This window comes from Eptatretus burgeri, chromosome 7, assembly GCF_056783735.1.
Source record: "Eptatretus burgeri isolate ZD-2024b chromosome 7, Ebu_testis_v1, whole genome shotgun sequence".
Classification (NCBI taxonomy): Eukaryota; Metazoa; Chordata; class Myxini; order Myxiniformes; family Myxinidae; genus Eptatretus; species Eptatretus burgeri.
The window spans coordinates 12,004,253-12,018,528 of record NC_140967.1 but is presented as its reverse complement, the minus strand read 5'-3'; the positions used below and the strand labels follow the sequence as shown (position 1 = coordinate 12,018,528).

General features: G+C 43.4%; 1 protein-coding gene across 7 annotated transcripts in view; it reads left to right on the top strand.

Annotated features, from left to right (window-relative positions):
- The window catches only part of LOC147022681 (uncharacterized), a 70,980-nt gene extending 56,998 nt beyond the window's left edge, over positions 1-13,982 (top strand). For 6 of the 7 annotated variants that reach the window (XR_015059849.1, XR_015059848.1, XM_085887457.1 and 3 more), the window contains one exon: positions 9,773-13,982. The gene's annotated coding sequence lies outside the window, so the exon portion shown is untranslated. The remainder of the gene's footprint in view (positions 1-9,772) is intronic. The other variant, XR_015059847.1, reaches the window with a different exon arrangement.
- Positions 13,983-14,276: the final 294 nt, after the last annotated feature.

Sequence of the window (14,276 nt, the reverse complement as noted above, 5' to 3'; positions counted from 1 at the left end):
CCTGGTTTCGACAGCGTGAAGCCGAGAAAGGTGGGAGGCAGGAGCACCAGCCTAGAGGGGAGAGCAGTACTCCATCAGGATGTGGACAAAAGCTTTGTAAGTGATCAGGAGCTCAAGAGGGCCGAGGAAGGACTTTGCACGACGGAGGATTCCCAGTCGGCGACTGGCTTTGGAGGCGAGGTTGGAAATTAGGTCATGAGCATATGCAATTCTGCCTGAAACTAACGTAGACCATTCATCTTTCCTTTGTGCACATGAATGTAAGACAATATTTTGGAATGATGTGGTTCTTACTGGATAGACATCCATGCCATCACGCCTTTTCTCATTGTAAGTAGCTGGTTCACCGTAAAACAAACAGTGCTTGTCCAAACTGAACGTTGGCGTTTCTGAACGAAGGATACACGGTGAGGGCTGATCATGTTCAGTTACTTTTTCCTGTGCCTTTGCAATCGTCTGTGGATGAGTGAAAACCCGTTGGCATTCTGTGTGTACTCGCTGACCTTTATGAGTTCTTATACTACTTCCTTACTGCTCACTGGCCCTGTTGATACTCTCGCTCCCCTTTTCTTATCGGATTGCAGTATCCTGACCATCTAAACTCTTGTCGCAGAAAACACACTCAGCCATAGCTATCTGTAATTCATGAAATAACAGAGCAGAAACAATACAAGTTAGGGTTCGGGTTACGGTTCAATCGGATACAGTACTTAGATGCAAAGTTATCATGAAAATATGCATTTTCTCTTATGACAGAAGCTAATTTGCATAATATGCAAATTATATTCAAAATATTAATTTGCAAATGTGTCTCTCATGTTCACTGACCTTCAAAACATTGGTTTGGACACTTGATTTGCTTCAATTTGGGTACTTGGATGCAAAGTTATAGTGAAAATATGAATTTTCTCTTATGACGGAAGCTAATTTGCATATTATGCATATTAGACCACTTTCCCATGCTAGGATTTTTTTAGGACTTTTCGTATGATCAGGGGGTCTTACTGAAATGCACTGCAGTGGAAACAATTATTTTGCAATTAGTGGTGGGTTCTGGCTGCCAGATCATGCGTCCGATCAGGTTGAGATTTAAAACATATATTCCGGATGACTACCAGATCATAAATGTGATGTTTCACGTCGAATGATGATGCAGTTCAAGAGAAAGAATTAAAAAAAAAAAACAAGATTTTAATTCAAACCAATATGGCTGCCAGACCATGTAACCTATTAATTATTCATGAAGACCCTGGTATCCCCAATGTTTGGGGAACATGTGGGTGAAGTTTTCCCTCGATCAGTCAAGCCGTTCTAGAGAAGTAGGTTTTTAAAGGTTTATTCTTCAAACAAGACCCAAGATCGCGAAAAGCCAACAGCATTCTAGTAACCAGAAACTCAGTTATCTGCCTTTTCGTTACCAAGAAAGTTTTCTATAACTGCGACAAAAGACAGCCACGCTGTCTTCTCCTTGTCATTCATCTTCCTTACAAATTCCTCATCACGTACAAGGGCACGAATTTGAGGTCCATCGAACACACCTGCTTTGATCTTCTCGAAAGACAACGCAGGAAAAGCAGAAACTATATGTTGAAAACATTCACCATCAGTACTCAATGCCTTCACGAACTGTTTCATCAAGCCGAGCTTGATATGGAGTGGGGGAAAAATGATCTTCTCTCGGCTGACGATTGGGTCATTCACAATGTTTGGCATGCCTGCTTCCAGAGTTTCACAGATGGGCCACTCCTTCTGGATCCAGTGTTTCTCTTGAGCTTGGCTGTCCAACATGCAGGGATGGCATGGAAACTTTGTGAAGCCTTTCTGTTGACCAAGGAGAGCGTTGACCATTTTCAGGTCCACACAAATTAATGATCCAGTTGTGCTCGTGATATTTGAGTAAGTCAATGACCATTTTTATGTCATTATGTTCTTCTCGCAAATGCACTGAGTGACCAACTGGAAGCGCTCCATAAACATTGCCATTGTGCAAGAGAATACACTTGAGGCTGCGCTTTGAGGTATCCAGAAATAATCACCATTCTGTTGGATTATACGAAGTAACACCTAATTGCCTGAGAAGACCTGGGATATCGTGGCAGTAAACAAACTGCTCGTCTTCTGAGAAAAAGGCGACAAAGATCTGGTCCAGCTTTCGGAAATATGAAACATTTGCAGAGCGGTCAAGTAGATTTTTTTTTTCTTGCAGCCTGGAGGCTAATACCTTGGCTGCTTTCTTGGAGAGCCCCAAATCACGCACTAAGTCATTCAATTCCAGTTGGCTAAACTGCTGAAGGGCTGAGGACTGTTTGGTATCAGATGAGGAGGCTACGGATTCTGAAACCATTTATTGAAGCCCGTCATCACAACCCTCGTGCTCTTGCTGATCATGTTCACTGCTTTCATCTTCAGAGAAGACAAAACCATTAAAGACTGGAACGGGGAGTTCCTCAGAGTGTAGAGTAGGTCGAATTGCTGAGGGAATACAGGGATAGGAGATTTTTTGCCGGTTTTTCTTTCCGACACCCTCTGTGTTGACCAGGCAAAATAGCAGTCAGTTACGTGGTCCTTGGGTTCTCGCCAAACCATGGGAACTCCAAAAGGCAGACCCTTACCTTTTCCGTTTGTCCAGTCACGAAGCATTTCCTCACAATTATGACATACAATATGAGGAGCCCATTTCTTGTCTTGGTCGCCAAATGGAACATCAAAATAGGCTTTTATAGGCACACCTTACAAACGATGTTATATTGCGCTTTTGACGAAGTAGTGTGTCGCAGCCACATACATAACATAATGCATCAGGATTATGTACACATTTATGTCTTATTTAAGAAGCCATGATCAGATCTGAAACAAAGAAAACCATAAAGTTAAAGAATATATATCAATAAAGATAAATTAATATCAATAACGATAAAGAAAATTGATGTCAAATAAATCGTGAGCAAATCGTTAGCAGCAAAACTGCTATGTTTTGCTTATGTTCTCTCTTCCTCTTATGTGGTGACTTCAATTGTCATTACGCCAGTTGGCTAGGTGTGGGTACCTCTCTCACCTGCCATGGCACCTCAGCAAAAGCTTTCTGCGACTCATTGGGACTGACTCAATCAGTCAACTTCCCGACCCGGATCTCAACCAATGGTACTCCATCTCTTCTGGATCTGATTTTGACAATATCTGCTGCTCTTCCTTCGCTCCAATTGGTTCTTCTGACCACGTCCTTGTCAAAGTGGACATCTCTCTGGCTGTTATCGGAGAACCACCTCACCGCCGTCGAGTCTGGCATTTCACTCAAGCCGACTGGCAGGGTCTCCGAGCAGCCATCAAACTTACAGACTGGTCTCCTATCACTACTGCCTCAAACATCAACTCATCCTGGGAATTCTTTCAAAGAAACTTGCTCTCCCTCATGCACAGATTTATGCCCTCTCGTGTTCAGTTGTCTTACCCTTCCTCCCGCCCTTGGTTTACTGAAGCTTGTGGTGAGGCAGTTGTCCTGAAACAACTTGACTTTGCCTCATGGAAAGCAAACCCAACTGAGGGCAATCTCAGTTCTTTCCACAAAGCTCAGAACAAGTGTGTATCTACCCTCAGGAGAGCCAGAAAACAACATCTTTCTCATCTCAAGTCTGAACTCTCAAACCTCTCTCCCTCCTCAAAATCCTGGTGGCGTTTAATCAAATCTGTTTCTGGTGTATGTTCCCCCTCCATCCCCTCCCTTACCTCAAATGGCCGCACTGCTGATTCCACACGTGATAAAGCTGAATGTCTAAACTCGGTGTTTGCAGCTAAATCTTGTGTCCTAAACCCATCACTATCTCTACCCACTTTACCCAGTCGCACCCAACTGTCCCTGGACTCTGTATCCTTTTCTCCTGACAAGGTGGAGAGCTTGCTTTCAAACTTCGAGTCAGATTCTGCAACCGGTCCAGACGGCATCAGCCCATGTGTCCTCAAAGCCTGCTCTTCTGCTCTTGCTCACCCTCTCTCTGTTCTATTCACCCTCTCATTTGCCCAAGGTCATCTGCCATCTGCTTGGAAATCTGCGAACATCACTGCCCTGCATAAAAAAGGTGCAAAAACAGATCCCTGTAACTACAGACCAATCAGCCTTCTCCCAATCATCAGCAAGGTGATGGAATCCATCATCGCTTCAGACATGAAATCCTTCCTCTTCTCCAATGGCTTGATTTCCAATCATCAATTTGGTTTCAGACCAGGACACTCTACCCTGGATATGCTGCTTCTGCTCTGCCAGCAATGGATGGAGGTCCTCAATGCCAGACAGGAAATCCAAGCCATATCCCTGGACATATCACGTGCTTTTGACACAGTCTGGCACCCTGCCCTACTCACCAAACTCTCTTCCCATGGTATTCAAGGCCATCTCCACTCATGGCTCGCAGACTTCCTCTCCTGTCGCAGTCAACGTGTGGCCCTAAATGGAGTTCTTTCATCCCCTCTTCCTGTGCAGGCTGGAGTTCCTCAAGGTAGCGTTCTGGGCCCTGTTCTTTTTCTGGTTTTCATCAATGATCTCTCGGACTCTCTGGAAAATCCTCTATTTCTCTTTGCCGATGACTCCACCCTCTGCTGTACCATCTGTCATCCCTCAGACCGGCAAGCAGCAGCTTCTTCGCTCACTGCAGATCTGGATAAAATCACAAACTAGTCCAACACGTGGAACATGTCTTTCAATCAAGACAAATCTCACACTCTCACTATGTCTCTTCGAAAGGACCGTTTACAAAACCCCCCATCCACTTTCTCAACAATCCTCTGGAAGAAGTCTTTTCTTTCAAGCTTCTAGGTCTCACTATCTGCCATGACCTTTCCTGGGAAAGTCACATTTCCAACCTCGCCTCAAAAGCCAGTCGCCGACTGGGAATCCTCCGTCGTGCTCAGTCCTTCCTCGGCCCTCTTGAGCTCCTGACCACTTACAAAGCTTTTGTCCGTAGCCTGATGGAGTACTGCTCTCCCCTCTGGGCTGGTGCTCCTGCCTCCCACCTTTCTCGGCTTCACGCTGTCGAAACCAGGGCATTTAAGATCATCGGCATCTCCCGCAATGAAGCTGAGTCTTTGGGCCTCTCACTCAATCACCACAGGTTGGTCGGTGGTCTTTCTGTCTTCTTCCGACTCCTCTCCAGCCTTGCCCCCCCTGCTCTCTCTGCGATTTGTCCCCACCACATTTCCACAGGGCGCTCAAGGTCCGCCAACAACCCCCTTCTGGTAAAACTACCAAATTCACGAATCACTGCTCATCTTCACTCTTTCATTCCTCTTTTTTCCCACCTTTGGAATAAACTTCCTCACTCTATTCTTTCCCATTCTTCCCTCCAGGCTTTCAAAACAGCTGTTCACCACCACCTCTTATCTTCCCCCATCCAAATCCTCGATCTTTTCTACCCCAGATAATCCACCCAAGCCCACTTCCTTCATTTCTCCTGCTTTCCTTCCTGAAAGTCCCTGAAATGTCCATCTCCTCTTCGCCATGTTCCCCGTCCCATCCCCATCCCTCTCCCTTCCACAGTTCACCTAATGTGTCTGTTCCCCACTGTTTTGTCCCTTCCACTCCCGCCCCTCTTGTCTCATGCCTCCTTGCTGTGAGTTGTGTGTTAGCTCTCATACGAGCCTCGACCAAGGTATACAAAAAAAAAAAAAAAAAAAAACGAATACGGTCTATAGTTATTTATCAGTTTAGGCATCGTATATTTCCACTAAAGTCCGAAATCGCACCCCGAGTTCTCAAGTTATCCCTAGTGCAAATAGCAATGGGTGTCCTTTTTTGCAAAAATCGCAAGTTTCAAATTGCATGAAAACTCGAGCATGTAGAGGAAAACCGATTTCAGATTTGAAATCAGCGTTCAAAAAATACATAGAATAAGTTGAAAAATCTCATGCAACAGACAATAAGAAAAAAATTGTTCCCCAGTGTAATCTGTGGCGATGCTCACCATAAGTCAGGAGGTGCATCTGATGTACTGTGTATGTGTGTGTGTACATATATATATATATATATATATATATATATATATATATATATATATATATATATATATATATATATATATATATATATATATATATATGTGTGTGTGTGTGTATTTCAAAATGGACTCCTCCCATGCTCTTCCAGCCGAAGAAACTACATAAAGCAGCCAAGAAAGGCTACCAAGGTAAGCCATTTGCCGTTTCAAACCTTTCCCAGAGTTCATTCAGAGATTGTACACACGTGAGAATCCCAATGCTACACACCTCCTCAGCTGCTGGGCCAGTTTCATTGCTTATCACCTCACCATCCGCAACACAGAGGAGTTCTTTTCACATATCAAAGATGTTCACATTGAAGATGACGAGATCATGGTGTCTTTTGACATCACAGCCATATTTACCTGCATCCCCATTGACCTACCAAGGAGAACTCGAGAGGCTGCCATCACCACTGACCAATACCTGGTAGACAACAGCCAATTCAGTTCAACACAGCTACTTTCACTGGTGGACTTGTGCCTCACATCCACATACTTCCGCTTCAGAGGTCAAAATTACCACCAACACCAAAGTACACCCATGGGATCTCCCATATCAGGCTTGATCGCTGAGCTAGTACTGCAACATTTCGAGCAACAGGTATTACAGGGTGAGAACATGCCCAAACTCTGGCATCGCCATCTGGATGACATGTTCACCATTATTAAAAGAGACAGCTTTCACAGGTTCCAAACCCACATCAACAGCATCATAACTGCCATGCAGTTTACACATGAACTCTAACAATCTAGCTTCATTGCTTTTCTGGGTGTGAGAATCACACATGCAACAGATCAGCACTTGAGCATACAGGTGTACTGCAAACCCTCACATACTGACCAGGTGCTCAATTACAACAGTGGTCATACGTATCTATATTAATATTTCGGCACGCCCCTTTCTTTGTTCCACCATCAGATTTTTGTTACTGCATGAAATGAAACAAGATTTGGCACATATACTAATGATATTATTGTCTTCCTTAAGAGGCCCCTCAAAATTCGTTCTGATGCATTTTCACAAACTCCAACGGATTCCATTCAAATTCGGTGCGATTATGGCTTTTGGTCCAACTTAGGTCAATGGCTATAAATTTTTTCCATAACACTTCCGATATTCGAAAAAATCGATAAATCGATAAATCGATATCCCTTATGGGATTTTCCATTCAAATCCACTCAAGTTTCAGGCCTACGGGGGACGCAAATTTCCACTTTGCCCCGGGCGCTGTTTACCTCCGCTACGCCAAGCTGTTAGGGTTAGGGTTAGGGTTTGGGTTAGTGTTAGGGTTAGGGTTAGGGTTAGCTACCCTAACCCTAACAGCTAACCCTAACCCTAACAGCTAACCCTAACCCTAACCGCTAACCCTAACTGCAACCCTAACCCTAACCGCTAACCCTAACCGCTAACCGCTAACAGCTATTCAGGAAATTTGCAAGAAAGCCCGGGCAACGCCAGGCTTTATTGCTAGTCCGAGCAACGCTGGGCATTACTACTAGTACATTTATAAACCATAAACTACGGTCACCCGACTATGCACAAACAGTCTTGTGGATGAACCTTGTTTGACTGTGCCAAATTACACTGCAGTGAGTAACACACGACGGACCAAAATTGAACATGTTACTCCCCCACCTGCTGCACAGCAATGACTATCCGGCAGCATTAATTCGGTCTTGCCGCCAGAAGAGGGTATCCACACCCCGACCTGAGGAACTGGTCAAAACAGTAGTGTTACCATACATCGGCAATACTTCAGAGATTGCCAACCGTTTGCTGCAACCATTTGGAATCGAGGTCGCACACAAACCTCGGACAACACTCCATGCACAGCTGTCTCGGCCCAAAGACAGGATGAATGGACTCGACAAGATGAACGTGGTCTACAAATCCCCTGTTGAGACTCTGATGCCAACTATGTGTGCCAGACATCCAAGCGACTCGTGACACGGTTGATGCAGCACCAGCAAGCTGTAGCACGTGGAGACAAGCTTTCACTGGTAGCGGCACATTGTCACAATCTACATCACACCTTCGTGTGGGAAAACACGGCAGTGAAAGCCTCGGCACCCAGCCGGGCCGTCTGGAAAATTCTCGAAGCATGGCTTTCGGGCACACACGATTCATTAACCATCACGTCGACCAACATGCTGCCTGTCGAGGATTATGCAATCACCCACAACCCCCCCCCCCCCCCACTCATGAGTGCGAAGGCAAACCCAATACTGGAAGAGGCTTCTGACCCCTAAGACCCATGCTGATCCCCAACACCCTTAATACCCTTCAGAGTCTAAAGACCCTTTCGACCCCAATGACCCATCAGATCCTATATCCCCCAAATACATGGAAGACCCTTAATAACCCTGACCGTTGAGACCTATAAAGACCCTTAAGACTGCAATACCCCTCTGACCCTTCAGAGCCCTTATTGCTTTTACACCTTTTCGATACTTTGGACTCCAAGAGATCCCTTCACCCTTTAAAGCTTTTATACCCTTCAGACCGATGGAACCTTTCGACGTTTATACCGCTTACACCTCAACACCATTTCGACTCCTTACACCATTCAGACAAATTTTAGACAGCTTGGACCCTTGACCATTTCGAGGTTAAGACTACTTGACCTTTTTAGACTCTTCTCGTTTTTTTTTTCTCTGCAACCGCTTATCTGATTGACACAAAATTTTCACTCTATGAAATTAGTCATGCGGAATGTTTTTTTTTGTCATAATTATGATGTAATTTAACGTGCCACACCACGTGACCCAAACATAGGTCACGTGGAGTAGCAGCCTTGTTGGAAAAAAGGAAAAACTTTGGCCCTCTGTATCACCAAAACCACACCAAGGAAAAAATTGAAACTTGGCACATGTCGAGTACTCCCCATGGGAAATGAGTGTGATTGTTTTGATGTTATCATCGGTGGCTTCATTATGACATCATAATTGCATACGTCAACCGTTTTATCCAATCAGTATGAAATTTTTTGAGGGTCATCTCAGGATAAATTGTATGGGGGTGGGTGGGGGTTGATAACGTCATCAGTCATGTGGTTTGGCAGCCAGATTTCGTTGAAACATAAAAACCTTCAAAAATCTTCTCTCAGAAATGGCTGAACAGATCGAGACAAAACTTTACAGGTATGATCGCCTATCCATGGGGAACAAAAAGTTCTCCACATATGACATCATAGGTTACATGTTTTAGCAGCTATTGTTTTTTTTGTTTGAAGAATAAACCTTTAAAAACCTACTTCTCTAGAACGGCTTGACTGATCGAGGGAAAACTTCACCGACATGTTCCCCAAACATTGGGGATACCAGGGTCTTCATGAATAATTAATAGGTTACATGGTCTGGCAGCCATATTGGTTTGAATTAAAATCTTGTTTTTTTAAATTCTTTCTCTTGAACTGCATCATCATTTGATGTGAAACATCACATTTATGATCTGGTAGTCATCCGGAATATATGTTTTAAATCTCAACCTGATCGGATGCATGGTCTGGCAGCCAGAATTGTTTAATATTTTGAATCTGGGTTCAGGGATTTAAATCAAACTTGGTACAAGTATGGATAATAATGTAACAATGTCGGCGGAGACATATCTGGTGACGTCGAAGAGTGCACTTCTCGTTTAAAATGTTTTTCTTACTTGTTATTTGTCGATGGCAGGCCATGAGTATAATGACAGCTGGACATTCTTACACAAAGTGCATGTTCTTTACAGTGCCTTTGTTTTACAGTTACTATTTCAATGGCATGTCGACTTGAAAGGTACTCCACTCAGAAATCTATCAATACTCCGTTGATAGACGGATCAAATTGGTTGGCAATCTTTGGAATCCAAGTGACAGTTGGCTTGGGGCCAAAGCACTGGTGAAGCCGTGGGCATCCGATCTTCTAGGATCCTCGAGTGTCATGGAATGTACTTTGTACATATGACCAGCATGCACCTGTGCTGGAGCAAAATCTTCTGAGAAATGGAACAGGTACAGAATTATCCATTCATATCTTTCTTGAACTTTCAATTAATTTATCTCCAGCAAACCTGTCTCATTGTACCTCCTCTCGTGTATGTTTAAATGTAAAGCCACGTTTTCCGAAGCAGAAGGATCTCGTTCTTTCTACAAAGGCAATCAGCACAGAAAAACGTTCGACAGAGAGACCTGTTGCCCTGTTCTCCTCCTTTTCCCCCAAACTGGAAATGGTTTTACAACCCCCCTGTGTCATCAAGACATCCATGGCGATCTTCCATAGAGGATCATACTTTGGATTATCCCTTCCAATCACTTCCTTCACCTATTTTCAAACATTTTGTTGGACCAGTGTTCATTTTGTAATAAGCTGGAAAACCTTTTTCACTTTCATATTGAATATCAAAGGTTAACCTCCTTGTTTCTTTCTCTTCAAAATGGTTTTGTTCGTCTCGGGTTGACTTTCAACACCTTTGTGTTTATTTAATGGTTGGACATCTCACATATAAGTTTAAGTCCTGTCATCTATAATTTCCTGCTTGCACAGGCAAAGGTGCCAGTGCACAAAACAAGAAAAAGGAAAATAGATGGCCTTGGGGGTAATGATGGGGATGTTCTGTTCATGTGTCAAACACTTGTAGTAATTTGAGTAAAGTTCGCTTTTTCTTTTTATTCATTATGGGGAAGCTATTGATATTTGAAGCAAAATGGTGCATCGGTCATTTGGTTTGTGAAGGATGAAAAAAATGTTAATTTTTGAGTGTTCATTTTTTTTTTAATGTTAAAAATGTAAAAATTTTTGTGAAACATTTTGTATATAACATTATCTACAAGATCGTTGCAATATCTGACAATGAAGCTGAGTCGATGGGCCTATCACTTTGATATCACGGACAGGTCGGTGGTCTCTCTGTACCAACCACCTCCATTCTGGTTTTGCACCCTCTGCCTTTTCTGTGGTTTGTCCCACCAGCCCCCTTACTTCCCTGGCTCCCCAGGCCTCTGCAGGGCATACAGGGTCTGCCAGTATCCCCTTCTAGTGAAACTCTGAAATCCAAACTCACTGTCCACCTCCACTCATTCGTTTCTCTTTTTTCCCCACCTGTGGAAACCAACTTCCTCATTCTCTTCAAACCCATCCTTCCCACAGGGCTTCAAGATGACTCTTCATCACCATCACAGGTCATCCCACATCCATAACCATGATCTTTTCTACCTCCATCAACCCTCCCCAAGTCCATCTTTTTCCAAGTTTCCAGTTTTTCCTTCCTGAGAATTTGCGGCTGTATCCAACTTGTTTTGTTGGATTCACCCCCTTTGTCCTCCTGTAGCCCTGATTCATCCCATGTCACTTATTTATCCAAATCTCCATTTGTCTTTTTCCTTAAACCCTGTTGTTGGTGTGTTCTCCCCCTTTTTCTCTGTCAACTGTTATTTTTGTTCTGTTACCTCCTGATCTATACTGTGTTCTCGCTCCTCCATGATCCTCAACACTGTATTGAAAAATTATATTTAAAAACCTCTGTCGCCGTGGATAACTGGTTCTGTTTTTTCTTCCTTTCTGAAATGGCAATGTAACCTTCCTGATTGTTTTTATTTTTTGCTATTCTTATATATAAAGCTGAGTTCCTGTCTGTGGGTCATAAGAGCCACCCATTCTACAAGCCATGGCTTCCCAAACTCTCCCCCAGCAACACAAGCACTGCCCATTTCCAAAGCCACACCTTTCCCTCCAGCCATCCAGTAACCGCAGCCATATTTTTCGCTCCACATAGCTGAGATTGTTCAACGACCTCCGACGTACGTACATTTGAAGACCGAACAACGCGTCTTCTATCATTAAATAAAGGTCCCGTTTTGATGAAACAAAGGTACATTTTGATTACAACTCAAATGAGGTAACGCATGTTTTGTTCTAATATACACCACCCAATGGAGGTATGTTCTCATATTGCAGAGAAAAGAAAAGAGGTCTTTTATTAAAAAAAAAGCTTTTGCTTTGCGCCTCGACTTTTAAAGGCTTATGAGTTATAAACAAACTGATCAAGACAAAATGGTCATGGAATGCCTGTGTCCGTAATTAATTGGTCGGGAGGCCGGGAAAATTCCCGAGAGATATTTAATATGTAACAGTACATGTACACTTTAAAGAAGTTACATACATGTACACTTTAAAGTTATATGAAAGGTACACATACACTTTCGTACACTCAACATCACCTCTGAGTTTTGTTCTGTCGGTGAGGTTGTCAGTGGGGAAGCAACTGATTTTCTTATACCAAGAGATGGTGAGGCTAGTTTCTGTTGTTTATTCACTGGTTTGATGGTCATGATTGATACTTGTAGGCTACTGGGTGGGGTGGGTTGTATTATAGCCTCAGTCAGGTCAGGTCAGGTATGGGAGCATGCGCCGAAGCAGCACATCACTTTGTCCACTTTCCACCGGTACTCCAGGGGCCTCCATCTGGCCATCCCTCAGACAGATGGCTGGCCCATCCCCATCTCCTTGAGATTTCGATAGCCTCAGTGTTGGCTTGGAAGCGAAATTATGCTAATTTGAGGTTTGATCAGGTGAGGTAGGAGGAACGCCTGGTCTTTCTTCATCTACTATTTGTAAAATGGCATTGAAATGGGGTTTCTCAACTGCAGCAGCATTATTGAGCTTCAACAATCTGCAGGTTGGCCTTGACTTGATCCTCATCTACCACATCCAGACCATCTTCTTTGGCTACTCTTGCTCTCTCTGTTTTATAATTAGCTTACTTTTTCATCATCACCATTTTGATACCTGTTTAGCCTTATATTCAGCTCTCTGCTTGGAAGGCCTCTCCTTGTAAGCAGAATTATGATCAGGTACAGGCCCTGTTGCTGAAGTTTGAGCCTTTTTGCTGAGGACCAAGGAAGAAGACGCTTTTGAGGTTCATGATGATCTTGAACTTCTTACTGAGGTGTTGGAATTTCTTGAGATGCCCGATTACGTTTCTCAAGCCCAAGAACAGGGCCTCTCTTTGGTGTGTGATTTTGTCCTTTGCATAGGTCTGGGTCTCAAGGAAGCTTATTTGATTTCAAAGAGCTTCTTCCTTGTGTTGACCTGTCTGTTTATGATCATACAGCTGTTTAACCCGAGATGGGTGTACCTTTGGTTTTCCCATTCTGTACGAATGGGTATATCCAGGGTACATCCATCTATCCTGGGTTAAGCTGGGTCCATGCTTCAGACTACCGCTGATGTTTGGTTCTGGCATTCACCAAATTACATCTGATCACATTCTCAGCATCAGCGGCATCCTGTAGCCTTTCTTTGGCTAGCCTAGTTTGCGTTCATTGTTGTTCAAGTTCTTTCACTTTTGTCTGTATGCTGCTTGTGAAGGGCCTTGGTAGTGGGGTTGTGTTTCCTTTGTGAATGCTCAGCAAGATCTGTTTTAGTAAGTTCCATGGTCTCTTTCTTAGTATTGTTAACTCTTAATGGATCATCTTTGTCTGGAAGTGTACTTGGAGCTTCTAAGGTAGGCAAGACGTAAGCATAAGGTCGGCTGACATGATGTAGTACATTTTTTGTCTTAAATATGGAAATGTAGTAGTTTCACCTTCTCATTGAAAACTGTTCGTTCACTTGAAAATTGTTAAAATGTATGTTATTCGTGGTCAGATACCTCTTATTATAATGGGAAATGTTGATGTGATTCTTGGGTCGAATGTTTCCAAAATAAGTCCGAAGTTTTCCTTTGTTATTTCAATTGATGGCATTGTCTATAACTGTCGGCAATGGCCTCTGCAGCTGTGGCCTTTTTCTCATCCCACACACGGAAAAAGCTATCGGTGAGGTGGAGGAGGCATGTTGATACTCAGCATATCGAGTGATCCATTGAGTGTACCTGGGAGAATCAGGGAGTGATCGATCACCGAATCGTCTGTGCAATACGTTTGTCCATCGTCTATTAATTTCCTTGTAATTAAAGTAAAAGTACATTGACATCTACCAGTTTTTGTTGTGCATGTGATTTTTAGTCCAAGGCTCCTCCATGAGTCTTAAATCAACAATAAGCATAATTATTATAAAGATATCCAGCATCCCTCCTATGCAACACAAAGGTATGAAAGCAGATCCACTCAGCTCCATGTGAGTGAGCTTACTTGTATTTCCAAGCATCAGGTTGTCCTGTGAGGGTTGCCCTCTGAGCCGATCACTCATGATGCAGTAAATCCAGATTAAAATCCCATATACCATATGTATATCTATTGCCGACTCATGCCCCTGTAATTCACGCAATGT